Genomic DNA, 18,345 nt, shown 5'->3' on the forward strand with positions numbered 1-18,345 from the left:
GTCAAATTTTGCTTGAAAATAAGTTTGAAAACTTAAATTACCACAAACACTGGTAAGTGAAATCCTTGTGACCTGCTTTACACATTACTCTGGGGAGAATGTCCTGGCTTCTTTCCCTGCCGTTTGGACCAGGGACTGGTGCTCTGAGTTAGGTGATGTGTGTGCAGTGTGGGCCACACGGGTGGGGTCACTAGTGCCCTGCAGCAGGTTCCTGAGACTCAGGAGGCTCAGAACTGTGCAGAGGGCCTGCTCAGCACAGGGGCAGTACTGCACAGGACACATGCTCCACGGACGCATGTGGCTTGGTGAACAATTCTCTCCAGCACCTCCTTCACCACCGCTGCCCTTTGCTGGTTGGAATTGCCCTGGGGTGGAGGGGCTGCTCGTGGAGGGGGGCTGTTTCTGCTTGGCCCTTACCTGTCCCCAGGCCTGTGTGGAGCCTGGTACCGATTCTGTGATCTGAGTGGCCTGAGCTTCTGAAAACATTGAGGCAGCCACAGACCTGGTCACATTTTCCGTTTTACCAGTGTTGGCTAAACACAAGATGTTTTTGTCAGTGAGCAACTTTTTTTCCATGAACTTTTTTTTTTTTTTTTTTTTTTTTTTTTTTTTTTTGCCTTACGTTAAGAAGTAATTGAATTACTTGCTTCTTTCCCATCTTTGTTATGGAAAATGCAAACTTAGGGGCTTCTGCTCTTTCTCCTGGGGAGGAGTCTGGGTGTCTGCCAGCAGGTCAGGCTCTCCCACTCTTCTGCCCCCGCCCCTCTTGCTTGTCTTCTTTTTTCTGTGAGCTTTAAGAACTTTTGCTGGACTTTTTTTTTTTTTTTTTTGCTTTTTTGCTATGTGGGAATGGAGCTATGTTGGGCTTTGATTCACGGAAGCACGTAGAGGCTGTCAGACCAAGGTAAAAGTATAAAAGACAGATCCTAACCTGGCACACCTTAGCCTATCTTACATTTGAAGCAGAAAGAGCATTGAGAGATCCAGGTGACGGAAACTCTGAAAGTCAGGACTTGGAGAAATCACAGGCAGACAGGTCGAGAATTCTCAGCAGAGGGTAGGAAGGGTCATGGCTTCCTTACCGAGCAGTGAGAAACTGGGGTGATGGAAGAATTCTGGTTCAAACAGTCCCGACAGGCGTGTCTCTTACCTGCACACCGTCTAAGATTCCACTGCTTTCTAAGGGGAAGCTGGAGACACTGGAAGTTGTTAATGCTGTATGTCATTTGTAGTTTGTTATGTAGTTTAACACTTGAATTAACTTCTAATAAACCTTACATAGTTCTCATTCCAAAATATAAATCCACTCATCAGAAACTTTGGGATGCTGAAGTCCTGGGTCGAATTCTGACTTCTGTGGACCTGGTGTGTGACCTTGGAATTATACTTAGTTTCTTCAACCTCATCTGTGCAATAAGATACTAAACCAATTTTGTAGTTCTGTAGGAATTAAATGAATGCAAATAAGTCCCCTAGCAGAGTGTCTGGTGTATTTAATTAGAAACTCAACCAATATTCCTACCTCTCCTTTCCTCCCTCCCTTTATGAAGTTTGGAGTTAAATAGCCCATTCCTATAGAATTAAACATAGCGTCTGAGTCTGGTGGGCCTTGCTGACCCACGGTGAGTCAAGATTCCAGGGCCTGGAGGAGGGAAGAGACTGTAGAATCCCTGACCCGGGTGCTGCGTGTTACACAGTCTGAGGACTATTGAGATTCGGGGTGTCCATGTATATATTTATTCGAAGAATAAATTTATTTAAATTCTACCCGGACAGCTGTGTCCCTGAGCTCTTCAAAATCAGCCTTGAGCAGTGCAGCTGGATGATCTAAACTCAGGCAGAAGCCCTCAGCACGACCCGGCCCACGTTGCTGTCGCGGCCTCTGCTAACATCCCAGGTGGGAGCTTCAGGGTCACTACAGTCCACTTCATGAGGCCACGTACTGATGAACAAGCTGTGAAGGCTCTTCTGGGTGGTGGAATTCAACGTTGCTCTGTCATTCGATTGAAGGACATGTTGGTCAAAACCCAACCAGCCTTGGGCCCTCATTTCCATATTACCCCTGTGGGCTGAGCACTGAAGATATCCCGGTGGGCAGCTTTCCTTCTTTCTGAGCTTTCTTGCAATTCTTAAGTAGTTAGGAAGTAATTAAACTACTTAAGTGTTAAAGGGTCAGCTGCTAGAGAAAAAAGAATGTGGAGATGGACTCGGGCACCGAGGGCCGGCCACGCACTCCTTCTTCTGCCCGCCCCTGCAGTTACATTGGTTTTAAGTGAACCAGAACCCTGGTGAGCTGCCTGTGGGCACGAGGGAAGGCAAGAGGAGTAGTCTCCACTCTGCTTTTTGTAAAGCTTCCAAATATATAGCAAAGGACTCGAGGCAGACAGGGTTCCAGACACATGACTTAGGGCGGTTCCTACACTTTAGTTGGTAACAGTGAAAGCTCAGTTTGTCTTAGAAGCCTTCTGGTGATAGGACACGACTTAACACGATCCTGAAAGCCCACAGAAACCAAGGCAGATTAGCAGGTGTTAAATTGTCAAATAAAACAGATAATTGATCAGATGTTCAGGTCAATGCCTCGCATTGATAGAAGGGCCTCTCATGCTTTACCTGAGATCTCGGGACTTAGGATTTCAAACATTTGAGTCTTGTCATTTAATAATGGCTTCCTCTTTGTCTTACCTTTTTTAGGGTCTTAAAAATATTAGACAATGACATAAGAGGCTAACATATTTTTAAATTAAGATCACCTCTACTTAAGACATCTATTTGAATTTTATGAAAACCACTTCTTAAGCCAGCTGAATTATTTTGTTTTGTTTCCTAAAAGTCTGCACACGTAAGAAAAACACTTGTGGTTCTTGGGACCTGTACCAATTCGTTTCCATTTCTCCCCTCTTTCCTACCCCTAAAATTGAAGGTAGAAAAGTGAGGGTTTTGCAATATGTGCTCCAATAGCACACTTCTGATACGCTCGAGTCTACCGCAGCCCTGACAGCAGCAGAACCCAACCATCCCTTTTCCCGAAGCTGGCAGAAGATCACACCTTCTACAGGAAGTTCCAGATCTCAGTACTGCTGTGGGCACGCCTGTCTTTGTTGACCAACCGCAGCCTGGAGAGCCGAGGAGGCAGGACAGGGAGGAGCTGGGCACCTCCCCGGCAGAGGCTGGGTTCAAGTGTGGCCGCTGAGGATTCCGCGGCAGCGAGGCTTCACGGACACACACTTATGCAGCTGGCTCTTTATCGTCAGTGTGGCTGTCCCAAATTTTTTGTACCCAACAGAGCAGCCCTTCAAGGAGACATTATTTTTGATTCAGGGATTAGTGTCTCAGAGCATCAGTGTATTTTGATCCTAAAAAGTTTTATAAATGCAGGATAATGTTATGTAAAATGTGTCTGAATTCTACTCTGGAATGTGATGAGCTCTTCATCATGGTTCCTAATGGCACCTTCTTCAAAGGGAAGTAGCCAGACATCAGCCGGTGTTCCAGAGGTAGCTGGCATCCCTTTAAAAATGGGTTATCAGTATTGAGTAGATGAGTAGATAGAAGCAAATATTTGTAGGGTGAGTGGAGTATTGAGAATTGTCAGAATCCAGTGGACACCTATGTTCCCACCACCAAAGAATGTCCAGCGTCCACATCCTTCATGGCTATCTGAGTGTTTGTGTTCTTGAAACATTTTTTGTTTTGCATCTTTTCAAACAATATGAGGAGCTGTAGTATTTCTATTCTTCTTCAACTCGTTTTATTCTTCAGCCATGTTTCTGACATTCATCCCTATTGTCATATGTATAGTGTTCTACCTTAAAAATATGCCACAAGGTACATATACATTCTCCTATTGATAGATGTTTGAATTACTTGAAATATTCTTTAAATATTTTAATTTTGCAAACAATGTCATCATGAATTTTCTTGATGAGATTTGTTGGTGCAAGACATTCACTAGGAATCTACTTAGGAAAGATATTGCTGGGTCATGAGTTATGCACCAGAAGGCTATACTGTTTTTCAAAGCGATTGTGTCAATTTACACTCTCACCAGTAATATCTGTGTTGAGCTGTTTCCTCTCATTACCAACACTTGATTGGGAAACTTCAATTTTGGTCAGGATGGTAAATGTGAAGTAATATCTTATTGGAGCTTTAACTTGCATTAATTTGATATATTTATTGACTTTTCTGATTTTTCTTCTGTGAATTGCATCTTGAAGTTTTTGGTCTATTTTCTTTGGGGTTGTTTGTGTCAAGAACTGTGAAGTATCTGAAATTTCCCTCTAGCCTGCCACAGTTTTATGGGTGTTGGCAGGAGACACGAGACTTCTGGATTAGAGCAAAGGACTTTGCTGCAGAGTAAAACACAACATGAATACCAGCACATTTAATTCTCCTTGCCCCAAAGTCCTACTAGGATACAGAGGGGCCCAGTGAATGCCTGTGCAGCCAGTGGGTTGAGTTATTAGACCCTGAGCTCGGGGAACCCAGAGCTTTAATAATGGGAAGTAAACATGTCTGCCTTTTGTTCAGGAAAGAGATAGTATCTATATTATGCTGAAGTAAACAAACTAGACCTTTGCTTTAGGGAGACACAGTATTGACTGTTTGCTATCTAGACGTCTTTGAAGTAATAATCCAGAATAAAGTAGGGCCGCTGCCTCTGCTTACAAGATAAGCAGAGACCCTAGACCCATGGAAAATTGTCTTCCAAAAATGTCTACCCCTTGTTTCTACACCGACTTGGCTTCTGATGAATTTTACCATGTGTTCACCGTCCTCTGACTGTCACAGAGACCGTGACCAAATCCATTCAATTTGTCTCATAATCAAGGTGAATATCAACAGAATGCCAACAGAACGAGGCCAGCCGACAGTGCTAACCAACCGCCTCCTCACTCCCACTCAGGGTTCCAAACTGGGCCAGCGGAGAAATCCCATCAACCATCAAAACCTATCTTAGAAGGTAGATGGCTTTTCCTTACATTTTTCTTTCTACTGACCTTTCTGCTTGGCCTGGGGTACTAATCTGGGTGGAGCAGGATGTTTTAGTGATTACACAGACTGCACTGGCCTGCAGGGAAGAATTCCAGGGTGAGTCTGTCATACACACTCATCCAGGCCAGTGAATCCAGGCCAACTTGGATGCCTCCCAGAGACATCCAAGGTGGTATCGTTGATGACTAAGTTCAGAAACAAGTTTCCCTTTGCTAATTGGATGGCTTCCCTTATAGGTTCACCTGCCTGCAGTATGCACATAAAATAATGAATTGGTTTTCCCTCCAAGGAGTCCCCTGATGGAGCAAGGGTAGCTTCATTTTGGAGTGAGTTCCACAGTTGCTTGAGAATTATGTGATCCACTGGTGGGAGACTTTGCATGACTCTTACAACCTCCTCTAAGATGCAAGGCCCTGAGTTCTGGGGAGTGTGGTGAGTGGACACCTGGCTTTCACCCAGGAGTGTGGTCCTGGTGGCACACATGGGGCACCTGGGAAGAGCCTGTTGTTTCCAGTGGTTGACAGGAGAGCTCTTCTCTCAGGCCACCTTTGCATCTTTATGTGATATCCTGTTCCCCTCCTCTTTGGTATTTTGTTAGATTCCTTCTCTGAAGATCCATGTCTTTCAGCAGTTCTAGAAAATTCTCAGCCATTACCTCTTCAAATAATGTCTGTCTAGTTCTTATCCTTTCTTCATGATTAATTATAAGTTAAACCTTCTCACTCCATCCTTCATGTCTCTTTTCTGTATTTTCCTTCCTTTGTCTTTAGGTGCTGAATAATTTCTTGTTAATGTACTCCTTACCTGTGTACTATTAAATCATCTAGTAGCTTTATGTTTTAGTTATTGTATTTTTCACTTTAGAAATCTTACTCTTTTTCAAATTGGATTGGTCATTTTTAAAAACTGTGTCTTACTCTTTATAAAAGATTCGGATCCCTTTTAAGATAGCAGACAATATTAATTTTATTTGTTCTAATGTGTTGCACATGACAATGCATTTATGCATTTTGGTAGATCATATGTAAATGGACTGTAATCTCTCATTTCTCTGATTGTACATGTTGCAGGATCACATGGGTCATGCAGTCATACATGTACATGAGGTAAAAATGTCTGTTTCACTCTATCCTCCCCTCTACCTAATCTAAAGTACTCTATTCTTCTTCCCTATCCCCTCCACCCTTATTGTGAATCAGCATCCGCATATCAGAGAAAACATTTGGCCTTTGGTTTTTCTGGCTTGGCTTATTTCACTTATTATGACATTCTCCAAATCCATTTACATTTTTTTTCTGGCGGTGCTGGGGATCGAACTCAGGACCTTGTGCTTGCAGGGCAAGCACTCTACCAGCTGAGCTATCTCCCCAGCCCCTCCATTTACATTCTTAATTTTATCTTTTGCATCCAGTACTTCCCATATTTGAAAATTCTGCCATTCTCATTCAGGTTTCTGTGCTTCTGCTGGATCTCACTCAGAGGGAAATGGTTTGTTGTTCAATTTTTAATTTTTTCCAGTGAGCTCACTTATCTCAGAACTCTGTGGGAGTTTCTGGCCCAGGTTGAAGGTGTGGTCCTTCAGGGGCATGTGCACTTATGCCCACAGGTGCCTTGCGCACCCTCAGCTTTTGACCATTTTCTGTTCTTGACTCATCAGACAATGATTTTAGGTTGTAGACCTACATAATGGCAGGCTGGGTGGTTGTCAGTTCCAATGGGAGGAAATGGCTTTCCCCCTCTGCTTAAGGAGAAGTAGTTTTCCTTGAAGGCCACTGAAGTGAAATGGGCACCCGGGGGTGGGTTTGAATCCAGTTCACCAGCATCCTGAGGGCATGACTCTTTTGGAGACTCAGCTTTATCCAGCAGCAGTGTTGGTGGTTGGATCCACAGATCCGTAGGCAAGAGCACGTCACAGTGGAAGCTCGGATTCGTCACTTCCACAAACACTTTCAAGGCGAAACCCTTAGTGCTCCTTGAGTTCCTGCTTTTATTTAGCTTTTGGCTTCTGAATGTCCGCTGCTCTGTCCCCTGCTCTCTCTCTTTTGTTTTAGAGGTTGTTTATGTCATCCAGCACTTCAGCTGTTTCTAACCAAGGGTTGCTCTGGGGCTCTCATTAAGTGCCTTGCCGAAATGGAACTTACATTTCTCCAGAAACACCTGGAATCGTGTTCTGATTCTCCCTGGTGTTCCAGAGGAAGTCTGGGTTCCCTTTTCCCTTGTCTACTTTGGGTTTTTCTTCTTTTGATTAAAGGCAAGGGGCCTTAACCTCTCTACAGGGATTTGATATCTTTCAAAAAGTTAGCAGAAATAAATTTTCTGCCATACTTCATATTACCTCTGGTAAATACCCTAAAGTACTATGATTTTCAGTTTCATATTGATTTTTCATTTTTGTGAGCTCCAAATTGTTCTAAGAGTATTTTTATAACCAAGTCCTATTGTTCAAAATAGATACTGCTATCTACAAAATCTTAACATTTAGAACGTGCTTAGAACTTACTTGGTAAAATTTGCACTAGCTACAGGTGCATTTAAGTAATGAATACGCATGGAAAAGAGGGACAAAGTGTGTGGCCATGTTTGAAAATAAGGAATAGTTTTGATCATGAGCATCCTCTATTGGCTCTATGACTTACCAGTTTTTTTTCTTTTTTCTTTTTTTTTTTTTTCAGGGTACTAGGGATTGACCTCAGGGCCCTTAACCACTGAGCAACATTCCTGGCCCATTTTTGTATTTTATTTAGAGACAGGGTCTCACTTAGTTGTTTAGGGCCTCGCTAAGTTGCTGAGGCTGGCTTTGAATTCTCAATCCTTCTACCTCAGCCTCCCAGCCACTGGGATTACAGGCGTGTGCCACCGTGCCTGGCCCTAGTTTTTTTTAGTAACACCTTTATTAGGGTTTGGGCAATGAAATACATGACTGGTAATTCTCAGAAGAATTAGTGAAAATGAGTCTGATTTTCAAACCTGTTTGGTAGGAGGCACTTAACTACCAATACTGTCTTTCCAGTATCACCAGAAAGGAACCCAGAGAAACACAAACCTTGCATGGTAGTGGGGTTTGGAAGAATTGCTGTCATCTCAGTAGCCCGAATCTCATTTTTCCTCAATGCCTTTCAGTATCTGTAGCGCTCCCTTTGCTGAGATGTTAGTAGATCTGTCTTGACAAAGGAAGTTCCATGTTCATGCAGAGTAGGGGAACATGTGTCCAGCACCCAACTGCCCAACACGTCCACACAGGAAACGCTGGGGGGGCAGCTATCCTTTAGGGTGGGAATGACAGGGGAGGAGGGACGACCAGCCATCACCTGGAACTTTGCATGATATTAAAACGACAAGGAAGTCGTTCAGAGAATGAGGGGGTGGAGTTGGTGATGGAAAACATAGGCCATGCCGAGCCACCTCTTGGTCCTGCCACTGTGTTCCATGTTTGGGAGACTTGTCCTTCAGGTTAGCCTGTGGAGCGGATGCTGGAGAAGTCCGAAGGCCTAGTCTGCCTTGTTCCGTGAGCGAGTCTCCCTGCCTGTTAACTATGGAATCCTTCCTTTTACATGAAAAAAAACCTGAGTGCATATGGTTGTACCTCGTAGTGGGTCTCTGTGACGTTTTAACAAGGGTGCAGAGCGTAGTTCTCTCTGTTTCAGTCCCCAGTAGGTCCTCTTGCCCTCCCTTCTGCTCCCTGCAGAGCCCTTCCGCTCTCCAGTGGTCTTCCTTCTCTTCGTTGACTGATTTTTTATTTATTATTGATTTTTTATTTATTATTAATTTTTATTATTATTATTGATTAGTTGAGCGATCCTTTTTGATTTCTGAAAAAGACCATTGGTGACATGCAGGACATGCACCATGCACAGGCTGTGGTTGGGGAGACTCCGTTCTAACCAGCCTCTTGTTCTCTATGCCCGATGCAGCCTGGCCTTGCAGATCATGAGGTCATTGAGACCTAGGGTTTTCTGGGTCATGAGTCTACAAATGAACTTGAATGTGAAGAGAAAACTAATCCGAGCATCAACGATCCGCCCAGCCCCACCTAGGGGATCTCATGGGTGCTCTCACACCCTTCCGCTGTCTTCTGTCGCCTTCAACCATCCGGTCCTCAGTCCTCCTCATCCACCTCTAATGGACGTCGCTGCCACGTGGACAGGCCGCTTGAGCCCTCTCCCCATGCTCAGAGGGCAGTGTGTCTGTGTGCTTTCTGAACCTCCTAAATGGCACTGTCCTGTGTCTTAACTATGAATGTGCTTGCAGAATGTGATTGAGAAGATTAATTATCTTCTTGTTAAGTGTATTTACATAATTAGACAATTTTGTAATTTGATTCAGGTGTAAAAATTGTCCTATTGTGGAAGATTTTTCAAGAGTCATTAAGAGATTTGGTGCTTGTTTTCATTAGATATGGGGCACAATAAAACAAACCAGGAGATTCAAATAATGACAGTTTGCTTGATTAACATCCTCTGTGTGCACCTGTGCTGGGAGGTGGCCCCAAAGCCACAGATCACAGTCTTCCTTCACCGCTGCCTCTGCTTTACGGCGCGAGTGGCTGAGGAGGAGGGGTGGCGATGCATTTGTTTGGGAAGCAGCCACTGTCCGAGCCTGGGGTCCATTCAGTGAGGGGGTGAGTAGAGCCACCTGAGCTTTCTCCCAGTTCAGTTGCTCACTTGCTCTGTGGGTTAGCATCTTAAATTACCTTAGAAATGGGAAGTAGCTTAGGACAAGAATGAGAAATCTGGAAAAAATTAATTTATAAGATATTAATAATCAGGGCTGGGGCGATAGCTCAGTCGGTAGAGTGCTTGCCTTGTAAGCACAAGGCCCTGGGTTCGATCCCAGGCACCAAAAAAAAAAAAAAAAAAAAAAGATATTAATAATCACTTCTGGAAATACAACTTAAAATCTAGTCTATATTCCTTCAAGGCTGGGGCATAGTCAACTCTGATGCTAGTTTGGTTTGCACCAGCAAGTTATGACCCTTGGAGTGGCCAGGTCTCCTGTCTGCACTGGGGTAAACAGCCTGCGTTCCTCCTGCACCGGGTGTGGATGAGGTCATTTACCTGAAGCTCTTGGGTAACCAGAGCTCAGAAACTCACAAACCTCATCTGGTGGTCATGTTTCTTACATCATTTTCCCCCTCGTAGCATATTGGAACAGGACAGTATTTCCAGTCTGCTTTGGTATGCCCGCCTGCTCTGCTTTTCCACAGTGGCTGCGGCAGGCTGAGTTCTCGCTCTCAGGAGGGGCTGCCCAATTCTCTGACCACTCTCAGACTGGCGCCCTGTGATTTAGAACCAGGGAGCTCCATTTCCAGTGTGTAGGCAGCCCCTCGAAAATGGAACACTAGCCAGGCACAGGGGTACATGCCTCTCATCCCATCAGCCTAGGGGACGGAGGCAGAGGATCGAGAGTTCAAAGGCAGCCTCAGCAACTTAGCAAGGCCCTGAGCAACTCAGTGAGACTCAGTCTCAGTATAAACCATAAAAAGGGCTGGGGATGTGATTCGGTGGTTAAGCACCCCGGGTTTAATCCCTGCTACCAAAAAAAAAGAAGAAGAAGAAGAAGAAAAGAAAAAGAAATTGGAACATTATCCAGAAATGCCTCCAGAAAAGCTTCTATAACAAACCAATCGTTTACATTTGTGTAGGGTTACACTGTAACACTAATTGCTTAATATGCTTAACAATGTGACTTTTGCACTTATTTTTCCCCAGATCCTTAGAGATTTCAACATGTCTGTACCGGGTGGTCTTAAGGACTTAATTCCATTTAAAAATAACCGTACAAATGAGATCTGTTTTTGGAGGTGTGACTGACCTACGAAGCTTCACGTCATGGCGCCCGGCACCTGTTTGAAAGCTCCTCATGTGTGTCATTCAAGCAGATGCTTACACACTGTGAAGAGGAGGTGGACCCACACGTACTGGCCACAAAGCCATACCCGAAACGTGTAGATTTAGGTTGTCTTCTGTTTTTGTTGTTGTCGTTGTTTTAAATCTGGTCCAAATGCATTTTTATTCCTTTAAGTGAATCAACACACTAAAAACTGAGTGGTGGGGAAGCTTTGGGGGATTTCAGTAAACAATTCCTCGACAACTTGTTCATAGTAATATTTTAGTGTTATCTTAAATAGATATTCTAGTATGTAAAAACGTATTCAGCGCATTTGTCAGGAGCTTAAAGTAGACGAGGCTCAGCTACCCTTCCGCCTTCTCTCTTCTGTCACTCTAGCTGGGATCAACCCCTCAGGAAGTGGGGGTGCTGGGCCTGCCTGGTGACAGCAGAGAGGGCTTTGTACTTCTTGGGTCTCCATGTGTTTACAGCCATTTCTTTCTGGTACTTTCTTGGAGTGCTAGGCAGACTTCTAACATGGTTCCCCTGAGTCCAGCTTTCTGGTGTGCCCACAACAGACAGTTCCCTCTCCTGAAGGCAGAGGGGAACTAGGGACACCATAGGACAGGCACTTCAAGAATTAAGTTCCTTTTAGGTGCAAAGGTGAAGGGACTTGGCAGATGTGGTTAATATTTCCAGGAAGAAGGAGATTATCCTGGATGGGCCTGATCTAATCAGGCGGGTCCCTAGAAGAGATGTGCAGGGCCTGCCCTGCCCACACCACTGCCTCTGCTGGCCTGGGAGAAGCTGGCTGCCCTGTTGAGCAGGGAGTGGCCGTGTAGCAAGAGTGGCTGAGCCCAGGTCCTGCCGCAGCAAGGAACCAGGTCTGCCAGGCATCCATGGGAGCAAAAGAGGATTCCGAGCCCGACCAGCGCCTTGCTCCAGCCCCGGGGCTCTGAGCCTGCTGGACTCCTTTCCGGGGAGCTGGGGCTGATCAGTGGCTGGAGTTCACAGCAGCTGAGCCCGTGGCACTCTGTCACAAGCAGGAAAAGGCTCCTCCAGCCGCTCCTCCAGAGTTGCTCCCCGGGAGATGCTCTTGCTCATGCCTGGACAGACCGACGTGTGCGCCTCCGGCAGCCACGCCCCTGGTGCTGGGCTGACCCTGCAGGAAGACCTTTCCCGGTGGGATTGTTTGGGAAGGATTCGAACTCACTTCAGCGGCTCTCCCTGGCGACACACAGCCTTTGCTTTGGCAGGCTCTGGGACCCTCCGGCCCCTCCCATGCGGTGGCAGCTACGTCCTCGCTGCCTCTAACCCAACGGCAGCCTGTCTCTCTTGGTCCCTGGTGGGAGTCAGTCAGTGGTCCATTGAGCCCCCTCCCTTATTGGAAGCTTCCAGGATGGTGCTGAGATGAAGGGCAAGCGCATCTGCCTTGTCTGGAGAGGGGCCAGTGCCACCCACAGCGGACCCCAGTGGGGTCTCCTCCCAGAGGCCTCTCGGCTCCAGGGCCCCAGGATCTCACTCAGGTGTCCCTTCCTCTGCCCTCAGGGTCAGGAGCGAGCCTGGGCGCACCAGAGGAGCTTTCTGAGCATCACGGTGGCCCTTCTGCGCTCAGCACGCAGGAGAGCTGGAAAGTCATACCTGACCCATGCTGACAGGTGCTTTCGTTTTATACTTCCCTTTGAAAACGCACACCTGGGTCAGCACCCTTTTTTGACAGTTATATTTATTGCATCCGGATGCTTCTTTTGAAGCTTAATAATTTTCACATTGTTACACCTGTTTAATTTTTTATTTTTGCTAGATAAAAGGAACATATAGTTTTTTATATTAAAAAAAAAAAGGTTAATTAAATAAAGGCAAATATTTTGATATGGGATTTTGAAGAAGAAAAATAAGCCGAGTGGTTACTCTATGGATCTGGCAATAGAGTCTGGCAAAGGCCCCAACTGTCTGTCTTCCTATTGCGAGAGAAGGGAAGGGTACTGCCTGTACCTGTCAGTTAGAACCTCTGCAATGCTGTGTAACAAGCTCCTTCTAAGCTCAGTGGCTTGAAATGATAACCGCTACTTGTCCTCACCCAGCACCGCCCATGTGTCCTTTACTCACAGACCAGCTTACTGCAGCAAAAGCCACGACAGCTGGATGGTGTGGAAGGAACCATGTCCCGCCCCCTCCAAAGGAGCTGCTGAGGCAGGGTCTCCATAACGGAAGCCCACCGTTCTTCTCCAGGTCAGAACTAAGCTCGCCCTTTTATTCTCAGCTTCTGAAGCCTCAAGTGAGACTTGATCTTCTTGATCTTAAAAAGAATTAGAGTGCCAATTAAGTTGGCTTGTGTCACTATCTCTTTCCGCCCTAGTTCTAAATTAAGGTTGCCCTAGTTAAGGCTGCTTATCCTGAGTGTGCCTGAGTGTTAGCAGGGCTTAATTACAATCTCTGTGATTGGTTTGGGTGTGCCTCTGCCTGCGTGTGTGCAAGCTTGTGATCAGGCACGGACACGCGTGTGGTCAGGTCTGGATTTGGAGAACTAAATCTATGGGAAACGGTTGTTCAGTGTGATGGCAGCACAAGGGTTGGGAGTTGGTGGATGTGCTTCGTGTTCTGACGCTTCTACTCACTGTTGTTTGGCCTTCGGCAATTGCTTAACGTTGGACAGCTTGAGTGTTCCACCGTAGAAAAGAAGATGCTAGCCTCTTGTTTTGCTGGGAGAACGAAGCGTGTCGTGTCCTGAACCTGGGAGCCAGGTTACCCTGTCCCTCCAGGTTGTACACCTGAACCTGTGAAAGTCAGCCTCTGCCTTTCAGACCACAGAGCTACCTACCTCTAGATCTCAGTGATCCTGGACACCCGGAGCACAGCCAGTCGGATGACCAGGAAGCCCTGGTGTTCCCGTCACTGTGATGGTGCAGGACTGTTACTGCCGTCATCAGAAGCCTGCAGGCCTCAGGAGGCAGGAATCCTCCCGAGGATTCCGAGGTCTGGAGGGTCCCGAGGTCTGGCAGGGGTGGCCTGCGAGAGGCCTCTCCTCATTTGGCTTAGGAGCTCTGGAAGAGGGGCCTGAGCAGGAGCCCAGAGCACTGGTGGGATCAGAAACCCAGCCTACCTGAGCCCCGGCCCTGGGAAGAATGAGGCCTGGAAAGTGCAGAGGTGAAGACGGGTTTTCCCCAACTGAGATTTCTGGCTGTGACCACGTTAGTGGAGCGTATGGGCAGGAGGAGACCTGGGCTCTGGATTTGGGCACTGGGACAAGACGGCAGAGCCCAGGTAGCCACCAGGACTTGGCAGAAATTCTCAAGCAGGACTCAGAGGAGCAAGAGGTTCTATAGCAGCACGAGGGGTGCAGAGCCCTGGAAGTCTCTGTGCATGTGCCATTTTATTCCACGCGGTGCTGGAGCGAAACGCTCTGACGTGTTTTGGTGTGCTTCCTGGGTTAGCCTCACGTGCTCACACACGTGTTCATTCTGTTCTGTCCCTGCAGGACAACCCCGCTCCCCTCTGCACCCCTAAGCTCTGCAGCCGCCTGCCAATCGGGTCTCGCTACTCTGCCTGATCTGGACTCCCGTCTGGGGTCCTTCTCTGCCCCTGCAGACCCTCGGCCCCACGTTGCTGTGACCCAGTGTGGGCTGCAGGATGTGTGTCAGGTTTGGCTCTCCTGCCTGCCCCCAGCTTGTCACTGCTCCCAGAGAGCACCATGGCCTCCCATGCGTGGACGCCGACGGAGCCTGCAGGTCTGGAGCAGTCTTTTCCGTTTCATAACACTTTTAAAAATACTGAACGTGCTCGAAATCCCATGTACTGAACTGGGGATTTTATTTTATTTCCTTTTGGAGGGAGGGAGGCTTATTCCCCGTGGGATTTTTAGGGAAATCACACTCCCATAGGAAGCATATGAAACCTGTTCTCTGAAGGTTCCTTTCCCTTCCCCCTTAAATGGACAGCATCTCGGGAGGCTTTGCCTACGAGGCCCTCTTGTCAGTGAGCCTGTGAGTGACTCCTTGAGTCACGCGGCCCAGGGCCGGTACCCCCAGATTAGCTGCGGCAGATGCTGAAGTGCGTGGAAGGAATTTTCACAATAGTGGAAAGCATACCGTGCTCTCCAAACAGGCTTATGTGCTTGAGAAGAGGAAGAGCCTCGGTCTGTCAGAGGGGACGTGGGGTTAGCAGCAGCCGCAGAGCCAGAGCCAAAGCCTAGGCAAAGACCAGCCTCCCCTGTTTTCTGCATCCATGAACTGAGTTGTGATGGAGGGTCATACTTAACTAAATAATGGATACAGTTCTCTCTGTTGTCATGTGTGTCAATTGCCCTATTTGTGTTTTCTTTGTGTGTGTGTGTGTGTGTATTCCTTCCAACGGGAACAAAAATAAGATGTCAATTCTACATGATATATGATATACAAGCACTTTCCATAGATGATCATTTCATCTTTACCAGATCCTTGATGGAGTTCATCCATTTTTATGAGTGATCGGAACCTTAGACAGGGCAGGAGTCTTGCCCAGATAGGAAGCGGGTGAACAGTAGACACGGTTTGAAGTGAGATTTGTGAGTCCTGTCCGGGAGCTCCTGCCTCCCTAGCCTTGCCTCCCTCCCTCTGTTTCTCTTCCTGTCCTGAAGTCACTGGTCTCTCTTTGGGAGGGTTTCTGTCATGCATCTTATTTTCATGTGTGGCATGTGAAGAGCGTCCCTGACGTTTGCAGTAACCCTTGGCAAAGAAAAAATACCTGGAAATAATGCTGATGGAGGGGATGGACTTTGCATCCTGATGCAGGTCCCCTGGTAGGAAGTTTGATGACATTTTTACTCAGTTCAGTGGGGAGGGCTCTGAGGCAGGGAGACCAAATAAATTGGTTTAAAGTTGCTCAGGAAGTGGCAGTCCCACAGACACTTGGGGACACCGTTGTGGATCAGCCTTGGAAAGTATTGCGTAAGATGTCTCAATACTGCTCAACAGGGTTGTCACTCGGCATATGAGTGTGTCCTTGATTGAGGTGTAGACCGTGCCTCTTGCACACAGGCAGGCCTCCTGCTGGCGTTTGGTCCGCCTGGCCTTGCACAGTGCCCTGGGGAGAGGGGGCTACTCACAGATTGGCCACTGGCTGAGGGAGGCTGCTGCCCACTAGCTTCTCCAGGAGGCCCCTTCCCTGGCAAGAACGTGGGAGCTTTGGTGGAACATGCAGCAAACAACAGCTGGGCAGCACTGACCTCTTGCCGCTGCTGTTAGGTGAAAGCAATACTCACCAGCAGTTGAAGTCCCTCACAAACAGCTCTGGACAAAACCAAACTGTGTGGGCCCTGACAGAGTCGCTGGCAAGGCACCCGGGTGTTCCTCATCGTTGCCTTAAGACCATCTTTACATATCCATAGTCTGTTTAAAGGAGGGCCCATTCTTCACCCACTTTTCTCAGCCCCACACCAAGACCCAGTTCTGGGTCAACCACAGGGAGCTGCTCTCCAGTCTGCAGGGTCCCCCGTGGTTCTGCTGGCTGCTCACTGATCTCCTGGGGATGGGTGGTGACTTGGCTGCAGGCCTGACTACTATGGAGGAAGCAAAAGAGAGGGCCCTGGGCGGGTCAAGAGAAGGTCACGAGGAGCAAGAGGAGCAGGGACAAGGAGCAGGCCTGCGTGGCTTAGCCTGGCAGGTGACGGGAACAGGCAGACCCGGGGCGCCCTGCCTCAGGAACAGCCCGTCAGGCCGGGCCTCTGCCACCCCTGCAGCCCAGCCTCGCTCTGCTCATCCAGGGGCCCCGGCCGGCAGCTTGCCTCTGCTGTGTTTTGGTGAGACATGCGGGCACCGTCTCTGCCTCTGCTGGCTCTTTCGGGTCAGTAGGCTGTGCCCTCCTCCAGCCTCTGGGGCCTGCCTGCCCTCTGCCCTCCGTACCTGGCCCTTCACTTCCCTGCTGCAGGTGTTGCCCTGGACAACCGACCTGGGCTGTCCTGCAGGAGCCTGGCAGCGGAGGCTCATGGGTAGGTGTTCCTCCTCCTCTGAGTCTGCAGTGGAGGCAAGCTGCCCGCAGCCAGCCTCTGCAGGGTGCTTTCCAGGTGCCCTGCTGCAGACAGTGCCCGTTCACCCTCACCGCAGCTCCGCGTTGCACACTGACTTTAGTGTTGTCTTTTTCAAACCCTCTTTTCAAAGAGTACATACTGTAACTTACAGCTAGATTATGACATGTTCTAAAGAATAGTTTGCTCAGTTGGGTGTGGTGACGCATGCCTGTAATCCCAGTGGCTCATGAGGCTGAGGCAGGAAGATCACAAGTTCAAAGCCAGCCACACCAATTTAGCAAGGCCCTAAGCAACTTAGCCAGACCCTGCCTCAAAATAAAAAATATAAAGGGCTGGGGATGTAGCTCAGTGGTTGAGGGCCCCTGGGTTCAATCCCTGACATCAAAAAAAAAAAGGAAAGAAAGGAAAAGGAAAAACAGAGTTTACTCAGAACTGGCTTTTGTTCTTCAGTCCGATTCTGCAGTGGAACTCATGGGTCCCACTAACATACTCTGCTGGCTCTGTGTAACAGTGCTTCTCCAACTGTAAGATACCTGAGTCCCAGGGGATTTTGCGAAGATGTGATTCTGAATTTGAAGTCAAGGGTGAAGCCTGAGAATCTGGCCTCTGGGTAATGCACCTGCTGCTGAGCTTTGGATCACACATTGAGCAGCAGGGGTTAGATCCTCGGCCATTTTCCTGACTTTACAATGCTGCGGGGTCAGTAAGATGATGGGATGTCCACATAGCATCACTCCTTGAAATCCTTGTTTAGAAAATCTGGAAGGGGAATATGTGGAGAGGACCTCACTAAAGGCCCTGCAGCCTGATTCTGCCTCTGAACAGACCAGGGCTTGCCTCTACCTCCCCTTAGGCGGCAGCCCTGGCCCTCCAGGTGCCCTGCACTGGCCAGACGCCAACTGTGCCACAGCGGTGACCTTTCAGGAAGAACTAATGGTCAGGGAAATTCAAGGCTCCCTTTGATTTATTTCTCCCAAGTCCCAAATAGAAAGGCATTCCAGGGGTGACCTGAGACAGGGCAAACGGGTGGCGATGACTGCGAGCTCCCTGGAATGCTGGCTCCTTTTAGAAGGAGGTCATCCACGTGCGGGAAGAGGTAAAACGCATGTTGAGACTTTGGAAGCCTCAGAGGCAGGCGGTAGCTGCTCAGGATTTCAGAAACCCTGTGGGACGCTGGGTAGTTCAGAGCATGAGCCCTTCGTGATGGAATCTATCAAGTGGCTCTGTGAAGTGTGTTTTCCGTATTCGGTGTGGACAGGCCAAGAAGTGGGAATTGAGCTGCTGGTTCCTCCAGTGTGAAAAACAGAGAGAGAAAGCCTAACCTTCAGGCCATTAGAAATCCCTCTCTGAATAAAGGCAGGACACGTGAATGGACATGTGTGTGGAGGACAGCTCACTGACGTGATCACACCCACGTTTCCTCCACCTCTGTCACCCACACACATCGTGGCCCGTCGCCTGGTGTTATCTGCAGAGACACACTGTGGCAGCCTCCCGCTGAGACCAAAGAGGTTCCA

General features: G+C 47.9%; 1 protein-coding gene across 9 annotated transcripts in view; it reads left to right on the plus strand.

Annotated features, from left to right (window-relative positions):
• Positions 1 to 18,345, plus strand: part of Ldlrad4 (low density lipoprotein receptor class A domain containing 4) — a 357,460-nt gene that overhangs the window by 246,284 nt on the left and 92,831 nt on the right. The window contains exon 1 of one of the 9 annotated variants that reach the window (XM_047526202.1): positions 12,936 to 13,056. The exons of the other annotated variants lie outside the window; for them this stretch is intronic. The gene's annotated coding sequence lies outside the window, so the exon portion shown is untranslated. Of the gene's footprint in view, positions 1 to 12,935; positions 13,057 to 18,345 lie in introns of those variants that run through there. 9 annotated transcript variants of the gene reach the window in all.

This window comes from Sciurus carolinensis, chromosome 15 (genome assembly GCF_902686445.1).
Source record: "Sciurus carolinensis chromosome 15, mSciCar1.2, whole genome shotgun sequence".
In the NCBI taxonomy this organism is placed as follows: Eukaryota; Metazoa; Chordata; class Mammalia; order Rodentia; family Sciuridae; genus Sciurus; species Sciurus carolinensis.